Consider the following 12451-nt stretch of genomic DNA (forward strand, 5'->3'; position numbering starts at 1 on the left):
ACCCAGAATAAAGTTATAGGATGTGCTTCACACAGACCAACAGAAACAAACAAAAACAATGTGTAATACTTAGAAGGCAATGTAGTGCAGCACAAGAGCCATGGTTGTAGAAAGAGGAGATGGGATTCTAGTTACTAGTGAGCCACATGGCCTCTGGCATATTGCTGTGACACTGTTTCCCTAATCTGTAAATCAAGTGTTCAAGGATCATGGCTTTTTTATTGTTTAAACACTTCATGATACTAAGACTAGAAAAGCTGAATTAAACATCCTATTGTATTACATTTCTATTGCTGTGTAACAAACTACCACAAATGTAGCAGCTTAAAATAGCACAAATTTGGTATCTCATAATTTCCATGGGTCAGGAGTCAGGGCTCAACAAGGCCCTGGGAGGCTGCAATCAAGGTGTTGCCTGCAGTCCCATTCTCATCAGGAGCTTAGCTCTCATCTGAAAGCTCAGTTGGTGATCTTTCCAGCTCAGGAACTTGTTGGCAGCATTCAGTTCCTGTGGTTGTGGGACTAAGGGTTCTGCCTTCTACCTAGATGTCTGCTGGAAGCCACAGGGCTTTCTCCATAGGCCTGCCATAGCTTTGCTCTTTCAAAGCTAGGGAGGGAGAAGAAGAGAGAGCCTACTAGCAAGACACAGTCATAAGTACAAAAGTGGCATCTCATTACCTTTACCATATTCTCTTGGTTAAAAGTCAGTCACAGGTCGCAGCCACACTCAAAGCGAAGGGATTAAACAAGGGCACCAATACCAGGATGCAGTGATCAGGGAGACCACCTTAAAGTCTGTTTGCCACACTTTGTATATTTTTCCTACACTCAGTCTTAACAGCAGATTCCGTCATTTCAACGTTCAAGATAAACACCAAATCTGCCACTTTTCCTCTCTCCCATTTCCAACCCAGCGCCCCTCCAGTCTACATCATGATTTTCTCTCATTAACACTACCATTATAATCTCATAGGTTGTCTTCCTCTTTCTTGCCCTATTAGCTTAAAACCTTCCAGTGGACTTCCTGTGATATGTGAAATAAAGTCCAAATGACTTACCTAAATGACCTGGCTCCTGACCACTTCTGTGATCTCATTTGCTTCTGTTCTCCCTATTTTCTCACTCCACTTCTGCTACCACCAACCCCATTCCCCCCTCAGGACCTTTGCATATGCTTTCTCCTGACAGAATTGTTCTTCCCTTAGATCTTTACTTGGTGGTTTCTTTTCTTCATCCATTCCTCTCACTCAAATGCCACTTCCTCAGAGACCTCCCTAACCACTCTACCTGGGTTAGTGAACCCTTGCCTCACTCTAGGCATTCTCTGTCCTGATACTCTGATTTATTTTCTGCATAGAACTTACTGATATGTGAAATATGTGTTTTATTGTTCAAAGTCTGTGTCCTCCACTTAGAATGCAATGCTCAAATCTGAGGACAAATCACTGTATCTCCAACGGTGACCAGCATCATAAATATTGAAAGAAAAAAAATAGAAAAACCAAACTCAAAATGTTAATTAATTGAATAAATTTGGCTATCTGAATATTTACTATATTTTCCTTAATCTTTGCAGGGTGCAATGGACCAATGATAGATTTATCAATAACTGCCACCTATTCTTGCCCAGATTTTTGAAGACCATTACCTCATTTTATTAATTCAGTACCAGTTGTCTCCATGGGGGAGCCCTTGCACTGAGTCTAAATATCTGGTGAGTGCTTGGGGCACAGGTAGTTTGAGTGTTGGACTGAAAAAGAACTCATGTGCTTAGATTAAGATAGGCAGGAGGCAATGACCCAGGCATTAGGAAGAAACACAAACACCTCTTCCTTCTTTAGGAGAAACTCTTGAAATCAGTCACTTCTGATATGCAACTGATATGCAAAGATGGTAGGATGATATGGTGAAAAGAATATTGGTCCAGGAGCCAGGGGACCTGAATTCTAGACCTGATTCTGCAGCAAAAAGAAAGCAGTTTATAACATCATGTATTTGCCCTGAGCCTCATTTCCCTCATCTATAAAAGGATAAGAGTTCAGTTAGATGACTCTCAAGGTCCTCTCCAATATTAAAATTTTTTGAAATCTGTGAGTTCCACCAATCTATAAGAATCTATAAAAGGATAGATGCTGAGTTTAGTTATTGAGCAAAAGTCTGACCAGCTAATCACAGCACTCATAGAAGGGAAGGAAAGTGACCAACAATGACAATAGTAACAGCAACAACAGCAACAGCAAGGGTGGTTCAGCCTGTTCCTTGGAAATTATTCACATTGTCTTTTCCTGACTATTACAGCACTGACAGTTGTCTGTCAGCCTATTATATGTTACCGTCTGAACAATAAACACCTGAGCCAAAGGACTAGTAGCTTTTGCAGCTATTCATATCATAGTCTAAATCTCCTTATACTGTAGCTATTCAGTTTGAAATTCTGGCAGCATAGACGAAATTTTTCTTTTATCTAATCCACAGAAATAACATGTTAAGAGAGGAAACAGATTTACCAATTTGAGGGCCAACAAACTAGTTGGATGATATAGAAACGGCTTTGTAGAAATCTTCAGGAATCTTAATTTTCTAGTAATAACATGTGGCCTATATACGTAGCACATCAAAGGGATTCCACATGCCATGTTATTTTTATCTTTCCTTTCTTAAAATTGTACTATTTAAGCTCATTTGTGGTCCATACAAAAACACTGCATGACATTATAAAGTAATAATAGAAAGTGAATTAAAACTATTTAATAGGAAATTCATCATTTTTTATTTTTTATGGGTTGCCCAGTATCCATGTGAAGTAAAGAAATGTGCTCCTAAAGAAATTAATCTTCAGTTTGCTTATGCTTTATTCACTCGAGGTTAGGCATTATAAAAACAGCCTAGGGTAGTTTCCTCAAAGATAAAATGATCAAATTTGGCCTTGTACTAGAAGATAGCACTGTGGTTTGACACTATAAAAACACACAAGAGAAACTGACAAAATCTGGCAGACAATGAGAAAACAATGCTTATTGGAAAAAAAGAAAAACTTGCTTTAAAAAAAAAAGCCTTTGAAAAAATTCTGAAATAATAAACAAAAAGGCAACAATTTTATTTCACAACCTGCAAATATTACATGACTGTGGCATTGGATTTTCTGATTCATCCCAAAGACTATCTTCCTCTGCATTTACCCTCATTGCGTAAGGCTCAAAAAATGTGTGCAGACCACCTGGAAGGGTTGGTGTTGAAGATAAGAAGACCACATCCCCTTTGCAAACTGTTTCAGTCTATCATCCACAAGCTTATAAGTAAGTAAAACAAAATGTACGAGGCCTGAGAGAAAAAAAGCAAGAAAAATTACAAAGCTAACACTTTCCCAGGTAATTCAGACAACAGAGAAAGAAAGAGCAGGGGATGGATGTGGGGAGAGGGAGGGAACTCCATTAAGAAAGAACTGTAAAGTTAATATTCCTGTATTTGCACCCTTTTTGGTGATGCAATTATGTTGCAACACAGCCAACTATAGAGCAATACAAACTATGTTCTTCCTGGCCCTGGGGTTCTATAGGGTGCTGCAGGAATTTCCAGGGTAAGGAAACCCAAAAAGGAAGCCCAGCCACTGGGGTTCAATAACTTTCCCATCACCAGCCCTCGCCACTTTACCCAGAGCATCTAGGCTTTTACTTATTTTACCTATTTCAGAGCCATGTAAAATTTCTTTTGAGAAGATTCTGATGCTTTAAAAGTTCAAAATCCTCTATTTTAAAACAATGGTTCTTAGGCACTTTTTTGCCTTAGAGCATGAGATGGCATTGCTGTGCACCTCACAGACATGCCCAGAGTTGTGGGCAGCCTCTCTGCCACCTTCTCCTCCCACTCAGGAACACAGAAAGGATGACAGCAATGTTACTGCAGGGTTTGTCTTGAATATATGTATTTGTTCCTCCTCTGTGACCAACATGGTTACTGTCCCCACCGTTATAAGCAAGAAATGAGTAGGATACTTAATACTAACTTTACACCTCTTCGTAAACGATGGCGTTTAAAAGAGATGAGGATCACCAATACTTGAAGGAAGATGAGGGGACAATATGCAGGATTTAAAGAAATGATTTGATGTGTCTTTGTTTTTATAGGCCAATGGGTTTAAAGTGTGGTATATGTGTGTATAAACACATATAAAATGCTAACTGATGTTTTAGTCATTTCCTATGACCAGTAATAACAGGTTTTTCAAACAAAATTGCTCATGTAAACATAATCTTCATAATCAATAATCAAACGTACAATTGAATGAGAGTAAAATTACTCCTTATTAAATCTGAAGCCACACAGCCTTTACTTTTCCTCCTCCGTCTCCTCAATACCTCATGCACTCTACACAGTACTGGGCTGGGGTGTGCCCCACCACCCCACATTCACAGTGTGTCTGCTGGTAGCTTGGAGCTAGAGGGAAATATCTGTGCTCTGGGCACCTCCCTGGCCCACGTGGAGTATAAGGTGAGACTAGTGCCCCCCTAAAGTCTCCCTCACAACTTAAATGTGAAAAGACCCATCAAGTGTGTCACTAAGGTAACTTGGGTTATAATCCAGGTATTTTATTCAAATTCTTTCTTGTGACTTCAAACCTCTATGTAACATCAATTCTGGGTAAAATGTTATTATCCACATGCCCAAACGAAAAGACAGCCTTTTTCTCTTTCTTTCTTTTTCTTTCTTTTTCTTTCTTTCTTTCTTTCTTTCTTTCTTTCTTTCTTTCTTTCTTTCTTTCTTTCTTTCTTTCTTTCTTTCTTTTTCTTTCTTTCTCTCTCTCTCTCTCTCTTTCTTTCTTTCTTTTTTCTTTCTTTTTTTATGGAGGGATATCATGATCTCATGGAAATCTAATTTAAAATGAGCTCATTACAGAACAGACTTCTGGTTGCTAAGGGGCAGAAGGGAGGAAGTGGGATGGACTGGGAGTCTGGGGTTAGTAGATACAGTCTATTACATTTAGAATGGATAAGCAATGAGATCCTAATTATTTGTAACTAGAGTCCTTATGTGTGTTGTTTTCTTTCTTTCTTTCTTTTTTCTTTTTATGGCCACACCCACAGCAGATGGAAGTTCCCAGGCTAGGGGTTGAATCTGAGCTGCCCCTGTTGGCCTATGCCACAGCCATAGCTACGCCAGGTCTGAGACACATCTGCAAACTATGCCGTAGCTTGTGGCAACGCCAGATCCTTAACCCACTGAGCAAGGCCAGGGATCAAACCTCATCCTCACAGACACTATGTCAGGTTCTTAACCTGCTGACAATGGGAATTCCTTTATATGTTTTGTATCTCTGTATATCCTCAGGGAATGAGGAAAAGGAGCACAGAGAGAAAAGAGATCTAACATGTACTGAGAACCTACTAAGTCCCAAGTGCTTTATAAACATTACCCACATTTAATCCATAGAAACCTTCTAAAGGAAGCCTTATAAATCCTATTTTATAGATCAAGAAATTAGGGCTCAAGTTTAACTCATTTGCCCGAGATTACAGTGTTTCTCATGTTTGAGTAAAGAATAGATCTCTTTACAATTAATCTTCAACAAAGGAAGAAAGAATATATAGTGGAAAAAAAGACAGTCTCTTCAACGAGTGGTGTTGGGAAAACTGGACAGTTGCCTGTTAAATCAATGAAGTTAGAACACACCCATACACAAAAATAAACTCAAAATGGATTAAAGACTTAAATATAAGACATGATACCACAAAACTCCTAGAAGAGAACACAGGCAAAATATTCTCTGACATAAATCTTGTCAATATTTCCTTAGATCAGTATCCCAAGGAAATAGAAATAAAAGGAAAAAAAAACAAATGGTACCTAATTAAACTTATAAGCTTTTGCACACCAAAGGAAACCATAAAAAACAATGAAAAGACAACCTATGGACTGGGAAAAAATATTTGCAAATGATGCAACCAACTAGGGCTTAATTTCCAAAGTATACAAATAGCTCATACATCTCAACAGCAGAAGAAACCAAACAACCCAATCAAAAAATGAGCAGAAGACTTAAATAGACATTTCTCCAAAGAAGACATACCTATGGGCAATGTGCACATAAAAAATGCTCATCATCCCTAATCATTACAGAAATGCAAATCAAAACTACAATGAGGTGCCACCTCACACCAGTCAGAAAGGCCATCATTAATAAGTCTACAAATAAATGCTGGAGAGGATGTTGAGAAAAGGGAACCCTCCTACACTTTTGGTGGGAATATAAGTTGGTGTATACACTATGGAGAAAATAAAGTTCCCATATGATCCATCAATACAATTTCTGGGCATATATCCAGACAAAACTCTAATTCAAAAAGATACATGCATCCCCATGTTCACAGCAGCACTAGTCACAACAGCTAAGACACAAAAGCAACCTAAATGTTCAACAACAGATGAATGGATAAAGAATACGTAGTACATATATACAATGGAATATTACTCAGCCGTAAAAAGAATGAATTAATGCCATTTACAGCAACATGGGAGATTACCATACGAAATGAAGTAAGCCAGAAAGAGAAAGACAAACACTATATGATATCACTTATATGTGGAATCTAAAAAATGAACTTACCTATAAAACAAAAACAAACTCACAGACATAGAGAACAGACTTGTGGTTTCCAAGAGGGACGGGGTAGGAGAGGAATGGATTGGAAGTTTGGGATTACAAACTATTAGGATGTGAAAATGCAAACTATTACACATAGAGTGGATTAACAACAAAGACTGTATAGCAGAGGGAACTATATTCAATATTCTGTAATAAACCATAATGGAAAAGAATATGAAAAAGAACATATATATAAACATATATAACTGGATCATTTTGCTGTACAGCAGAAATTAATGCAACATTGTAAATCAATATACTTCAATAAAATACATTTTTAAAAAATAGACCCCTTTTATAGGGATTATCAAGAAGATGCCAAGTCCCTGATTTAAAATGTATTGATCTAAGATACATTTTGAAAGGGTCTTTTCGTTACAAATTATAATGGTAAAAATAAACACCTGTTATGTGTATAACAATAATTTAAAATATCACCATTGAACTGAAAATGTGCACACACACACACACACACATACATACCCCTCAAAATACAAGGACTTGAAAATTGTCTTTAGATCCCTAGGTGTCCACAGACTCTTGAGAAACATTACTTTTTTACTATAGTCTCATCATTTCAGCGATCAATAAAAGGATTGGACAGTTTTCTATATCACAACAAGTAGGATGTTAGATTGTCAGAACAAATTTTTTTCTTTTTTTTCAGTTTTTTTTTTCATTGTTGGAATGAATTTTTAAGCCTACAAATTTGTAGCCAAACATAAAAATCCATATTCCTGATGTCTAATTTGCATACAAGCTTCACAAGGTATAGTTGCATCTTTACAAAGCTTTGCCAAAATGAGTCAGTCTCAGAAGATCAAAGTTATGGCACTCTCATGCTGTGTAAGGCCATTATTTTTGGAACTGGTTTCCCCCAGGGTGTGTCCTGCTGCCTTGAGCATGTTCAACTGGTTTGGACAGTCTGAGACTCTTGCTGCCAAGTTGATCCGTCCTGTCTGCCCCCTCCCCTCATAAGTCTGCCTTGCTCTAGGCTCAGTTTAGACAAACCAGTTACAACCGGCTCTCTACTCTTCAAGAGCAATTTCATATACAAATTCCAGGGTTCAACTCACATGATGCAAACTTAAGTCTAGGAGTAAATGGGCCCCTTCAATAAGGAATTTCCTTTATCCCAGAAACTGTGCCGACCATTTCAACAAAGACGTAATCTGTCAATCTTCCAGGACTCTAATATGATCCCTGTTTGCACTGCTAGAGACAGATACTACAGCTAAAAGCAAAGTTACAGATGGAAAATACATTGTGCAATAAGCACTAGGTCAAAATCAACACCTCCTTCTTAGGAATTCACTTTATCTTCTTAAATCTATTTTGTAGGTATTCGTTGATAATTTTTTCAAAGATCTATAATACCTAGAGGTCAAATTCCATTAAGGGAGAATTATTTCTAATTGGGAAGTTGGCCCCTGTCCCATTTGGGATTTTATTTGCTTCCCTTTTAGACAACATAACTAATTCCAGTGGTTTCAAGGACCTCATCTCTAAGTGGATATTTGAATTACACAGAAACTAAGTGAACTAACCTAGAGATCTAACATTTTTAATGTGCTTTTACTGCCTGTCAGGGACTATGCTGGATGCTTTATGTACTTATCTCACTGAATCCTCAGTATCATGTGAGGTAGCTATTACTGTGCAATCCTAAAATCTTCATTTCAACTAGGCAACCAAATACCGCAGGGCAGTGGGGCCTCTGGAGTCTGTCTATGTGGCCTTAGGAGACACGATTTAGAGGAATTTATGGACTTGTCTTGAAACATAGCAAGCACACTGTTTTTAGACTGGATTTTTTTTCACATAGTATCTTTTTTCTTTTCATTAGGGCATAGTTGATTAATAGCGTTGGGTCAATTTCTGCTGTATAGCATGCTGACCCAGTCATACATGTATATAAATCCTTTTTCTCATACTATCTTCCATCATGTTCTACCCTAACCAGCAATCCCACTCCTGAGCATATATCCAGATAAAACTTTCATTCAAAAAGATACTTGCACCCTTATGTTCACTGCAGCACTACTCATAATAGTCAAGACATGAAAACCACCTAAATGTCCATTGACAGAAGAATGGATTATGAAGATGTGTGTATTGGTATATATATATATATATATATATATATATACACACACACACACACACACACACACACACACACACACACACGCAATGGAAAACTACTCAGCCCTAAAAAGAATGAATTACTGCCAATTGCAGCCACATGGATACAACTAGAGATCCTCATACTACGTGACATAAGTCAGAAAGAGAAAGACGAATACCATATGATATCACATATGTGGAATCTAAAATATGGCACAAATGATTTTATCTACAAAACAGAAACAGATCACAGACATGGAGAGCAGACTTGTGGTTGCCACAGGGGGGTAGAGGGGAAAGGGAAGGTAGGGGATGATCAGGGAGTTTGGGGCTGGTAGATGCAGACTAGATTGGATATTTAGTTGTTGTAGTGGGAGAGGTGACTGAGAGCGACGTGGAAGGACTCAGTGACCCCCTCCGCTCATCCTCCAGACTCACCTAACTTCGAGTCCCGCTGTGTTGTAAAGAATGAGACAGATACTGTGACAGGAGAAAGGATGTCCCATGGGTCTTAGGTAACTGCAAGAGTGAACACCTATAATAATAATAAAAAAAAATGCCTGTGATAACTTAAAAAAAAAAAAAGAAAGTGGGGAGAAGTCTAAATTGCTTTTTTTTTTTTTTCCCTGACAGGAAAGAGCCGGTTACAAAACTGTAGAGACATGAGGTTTTCATGGCAAAACGGGAACTGTGGTTCACGTTGCCTGAGAATATATTTTCAGTTGCCTTTCCCTGCATTATACAAAGACTGACTTTCTGACTGAGAAGGTATTTTCCATCTAAAATGTCAAAATACACTGGTTCAAATACATGGTGTCAGCAAAAAATGAAATCCAAACTGTCTGTTTCTTTCCCCCTCACTATTAAGAGCTGAGCCAGCTGTTCTTCTGTGCCCACTTTGGCAGGGAAACTGGAAGCAAGCATGTGGGAGAAAGGGTGGCAACATTCACACAGTTCTGCAGAAGCCATCGCGTTTCCAAGTTGCATTGATTCCCATGTTAATACTGGCACCCTCACTAAATGATTAAAACTGAAAAAAAAAAGAGTTTAGATTTGATTCTTTGACCTCTGCCTAGAGAAAAGAACAAACATTAAATCAGTCCTTTGTGATATTTCTGTCATCTCTTGTAAACACTAGCAGAGCAATTTACAAAAAAAAAAAAAAAATGGCATAACTAGTAGGTTTATTTCTTTCCCTCCCTCCTTCTCTCCCCTTTTCCTTCCCTTATTCCTTTCTTTCCTCCTTCCTAACGATTAGAGACTTAGACAATAAATTTGTTTTTCCACAGTCCTATGCTGACTAGTTAAGAGCGATGAAGCTGACAAAACCTTTTTTTTCCTTTAATACTGAACTCCAGTCAGGGGCTGAGTTGTTTTCAGTTTGAGGTGTGTTTGTTTTTGACCAGCGTGAGTCTGCAGTCTTCAGACTCAAGCTGATATCTGCGACACGTCACTGGAGTGTTAGATAGTGAGAGTCTCAAGCCTGTGGAAGGCTGAAGCATGCAGGGCACTATCTCCTCTTTGCTCTCCACCAGCCAGCTCCACTTCCTGCAATTCTTTTCTAACGTGCTTCTTTGTTGTTTTGCAAGTGTTGACCAAAAATGTCAAGATTGTTTCCTATCTCCAACCCCAAAATATCCATGACCTTGAACAGAACATACATGATTTCTAAGTGGGAAATGGAAGAATTGATGGCAAATTTTTTTATACAGTCTTTTCTCCCCAGGGAATAAGAACTATCTTGAAAGAACAACTCCACAAAAAAATGTTACCCTTTCCTGGGGAGGCAGAAAATTATAATTTGAGTAAAACCCAGTTACATCAACCAACACATAAATATCAAGTTCCCAACTTCCAGGTTGAGTTAAAATTAGATTTCCTCTTCTTCCTCTCTCTCCCAATTATAAAATATGAGCCAATATACAAGTGATTACAAAATGAGAAACTTACAAATGTTTATTACCTCAAAGAAAATCTCAAGAATGGTTTAAATGTTGGTAAAGTGGAAAAAAAAGCAGGCAAATGTGATGTGATAAAGATGAGGCTGCAGTCTGTTTAGAAATAAAGTGTCAAACCAGGAACTGGCCCTAGAAAAAATTTTGAAGTGTGCATATTTTGTGTGTTTATTTCCCTAGCGTTTCTTTCTGTCTTTCTTTCTTTTTCTTTTTAGGGAGTCTGCAACCGACCTACACACCACAGCCCTTGGCAAGGCCAGATCCTTAACCTACTGAACAAGGCCAGGGATCGAACCTGCATCCTCGCAGATACTAGCCAGGTTCTTAACCCGCTGAGCCATGATGGGAACTCCTTCTGGTGTTTCTGGTCTGCACTTTCCACACTCTTAATAGCAGCCCTCCCCCATGCCCAGCTGCTGGGCGATTGGCACCAGTCTCCTGCACACCACTCAGCCCTCTCCAGATCTACTCTCAAGTAAGAGCTATGATAGAAGATTTCAGTCAGTGTTTCACTACTGGGTGAGTTTGAGTACATTTGTTAATCTCATGAAGTGTGTTTTGAAGATAAGAAGGGCCTTATCTTTAATAATGGAAAAAAAAAGACTTTTCTTTGTTAACCAGAACTTCAGGCCTCATTTGCAGGTTTGGGATTGTGGTGTGTGTGCAGGCAGAGAATTCCCTGTACTTCTCTCCAGACCAACTGCTGGGCTTAGTAGATCCGGGTCCAGCAACGGCAATGAGTCTGTGTAAACACATTCCACCCCCTCTGTACTGGAGAGAACTGTGTGTGTTTGTGACACTGGTCCTTTGCAAGCTCTGTTTCCCTGGCAGAATAAAAGCATCTTTTGGAAATTGTCTTTTCTTGAAAACAATAATAGTAAAGCAATTCGCCAAAATGCTTTCACAGTCATCAGCCTCACAACAGCCTGTGAGGTGGACAGAATGGGCCTTATTTCCTCATTCTACGGATCAGGAACCAATGCCCAGAGAGGACCGTGGTAAGGGTCAAAAGTATTCTCAGAATTCTTCCCTTTGCACCAATGGGTCCCAAAGATGACATCAGGATCAGATTCCTGGATCCCACTTCTAAGAGGTCAGGCATAAGTCTGGGAATCTGCACATCCATAGAGAATTCCCCAGTGATACTAGTGCTCAGACAGTGCTTAACCCTAGTGAGGCAATACTAAGCAGGAGGGTAAGTAGAGGAAATGTTGACATAGCATGGTATTTCCTGCAATCATCTCCTCAATCAACTGAATGGATCTTTAATGGAGCAGACCTAGGGAGGGTAGAATAGCGATATAAAGAAGGCAAAGGAGGGAGTTCCTGTCATGGCTCAGTGGTTAACGAATCCAACTAGGAACCATGAGGTTGCGGGTTCAATCCCTGACCTTGCACAGCTGCGATTAGACCCCCTAGCCTGGGAAACTCCACATGCAGGAAGTGATCCTAGAAAAGGCGCAAAAAAAAAAAAAAAAAAAAAAGGCAGATGATCCAGATTTAGAGGAAGAGCAAAAACTGAAAAGCCATTGCAGATTTGTAGTCTGGAGGGCTAGCCACCCGAAACACTGACTCAGGTTCCCCCAGCACACCAAAAGCAGGAGTCCAGAGTTGCCACCAATTATGTTGATTCCTCATCCAGAGCCAGTGGAGAAAACCTGGGGAAACTCCTTCCAGCAATTCAGAGAGTCACCTTGGAGGACTGAAATCCATCCTTTGATCCACTTCA

General features: G+C 39.1%; 1 long non-coding RNA gene across 1 annotated transcript in view; it reads right to left on the reverse strand.

Moving 5' to 3' along the window:
• The window catches only part of LOC146396043 (uncharacterized), a 152683-nt gene that overhangs the window by 15285 nt on the left and 124947 nt on the right, over window positions 1-12451 (reverse strand). The gene's annotated exons all lie outside the window — the stretch shown is intronic.

Source organism: Sus scrofa, chromosome 15 (genome assembly GCF_054392235.1).
Source record: "Sus scrofa isolate SSC_HxYL_T2T_F1_AM1 chromosome 15, Sscrofa_HxYL_maternal_Yorkshire_Landrace_v2.0, whole genome shotgun sequence".
NCBI lineage: Eukaryota > Metazoa > Chordata > Mammalia > Artiodactyla > Suidae > Sus > Sus scrofa.